Source organism: Nematolebias whitei, chromosome 13 (assembly GCF_014905685.2).
Source record: "Nematolebias whitei isolate Nwh7 chromosome 13, NemWhi1, whole genome shotgun sequence".
Lineage (NCBI taxonomy): Eukaryota > Metazoa > Chordata > Actinopteri > Cyprinodontiformes > Rivulidae > Nematolebias > Nematolebias whitei.
This window is the reverse complement of record NC_056510.1, coordinates 45,107,448-45,109,480: the sequence shown is the minus strand read 5'-3', so window position 1 is coordinate 45,109,480 and position 2,033 is coordinate 45,107,448.

Genomic DNA, 2,033 nt, shown 5'->3' with positions numbered 1-2,033 from the left:
ATATACAGGTCCTTCTAAAAAAATGAGCATATTGTGATAAAGGTCATTATTTTCCATAATGTAATGATAAAAATGAAACTTTCCTATATTTCAGATTCATTGCACACCAACTGAAATATTTCAGGTCTTTAATTGTTTTAATACTGATGATTATGGCATACAGCTCATGAAAACCCAAAATGCCTGTCCCAAAAAATTAGCATATCATGAAAAGGTTCTCTAAACAAGCTATTAACCTAACCATCTGAATTAACGACGTAACTCTAAACACCTGCAAAAGATTCCTGAGGCTTTTAAAAACTCCCAGCCTTGTTCATTACTCAAAACCGCAATCATGGGTAAGACTGCCGACCTGACTGCTGTCCAGAAGGCCATCATTGACACCCTCAAGCAAGAGGGTAAGACACAGAAAGAAATTGCTGAACAATAGGCTGTTCCCAGAGTGCTGTATCAAGGCACCTCAGTGGGAAGTCTGTGGGAAGGGAAAAGTGTGGCAGAAAACGCTGCACAACGAGAAGAGGTGACCGGACCCTGAGGAGGATTGTGGAGAAGGGCTGATTCCAGACCTTGGGGGACCTGCGGAAGCAGTGGACTGAGTCTGGAGTAGAAACATCCAGAGCCACCGTGCACAGGCGTGTGCAGGAAATGGGCTACAGGTGCCATTCCCCAGGTCAAGCCACTTTTGAACCAGAAACAGCGGCAGAAGCGCCTGACCTGGGCTACAGAGAAGCAGCACTGGACTGTTGCTCAGTGGTCCAAAGTACTTTTTTTGGATGAAAGCAAATTTTGCATGTCATTCGAAAATCAAGGTGCCAGAGTCTGGAGGAAGACTGGGGAGAAGGAAATGCCAAAATGCCAGAAGTCCAGTGTGAAGCACCCACAGTCAGTGATGGTCTGGGGTGCCATGTTATCTGCTGGTGTTGGTCCACTGTGTTTTATCAAGGGCAGGGTCAATGCAGCAGCTATCAGGAGATTTTGGAGCACTTCATGCTTCCATCTGCTGAAAAGCTTTATGGAGATGAAGATTTCATTTTTCAGCACGACCTGGCACCTGCTCACAGTGCCAAAACCACTGGTAAATGGTTTACTGACCATGGTATTACTGTGCTCAATTGGCCTGCCAACTCTCCTGACCTGAACCCCATAGAGAACCTGTGGGATATTGTGAAGAGAAAGTTGAGAGACGCAAGACCCAACACTCTGGATGAGCTTAAGGCCGCTATCGAAGCATCCTGGGCCTCCATAACACCTCAGCAGTGCCACAGGCTGATTGCCTCCATGCCACGCCGCATTGAAGCAGTCATTCATGCAAAAGGATTCCCGACCAAGTATTGAGTGCATAACTGAACATGATTATTTGAAGGTTGGTGTTTTTTGTATTAAAAACACTTGTCTTTCATAGGTGGGATGAAATATGCTAATTTTTTGAGACAGGCATTTTGGGTTTTCATGAGCTGTATGTCATAATCATCAGTATTAAAACAATTAAAGACCTGAAATATTTCAGTTGGTGTGCAATGAATCTGAAATATATGAAAGTTTCATTTTTATCATTACATTATGGAAAATAATGACCTTTATCACAATATGCTCATTTTTTGAGAAGGACCTGTGTATATAGTAGGGGTTGAACAAGTATATAATTTTTAAACTCGACATTAACATAATAAAACCCGAGTAGAACCCGAGTATTTGATGACGTCATAGATCCCAAGATACAAAAATAAATAAAACCACAAAAAAAGGTAATTATTTACAAAAAAATGACCAACAAAACATTGGGAGCGTATATTATGCTCCTACCATTTATTATACTGCAAATAAGTCACAGGAAAAACTAAACTATTAGTTATTATTATTAAACTGCAAACGTGAAGAAACGCAGCACGTCAAAAACGAAACATAAACCGAAACTGGTTCTGTGGATCGGACCCGGTGTTACACCATACTGTGACCTGCAACAGTGCAACACCGCCCCCTACGGTCATACGGTGGTCACATGATATGACGTCACTACGGATACTCGACGTTAC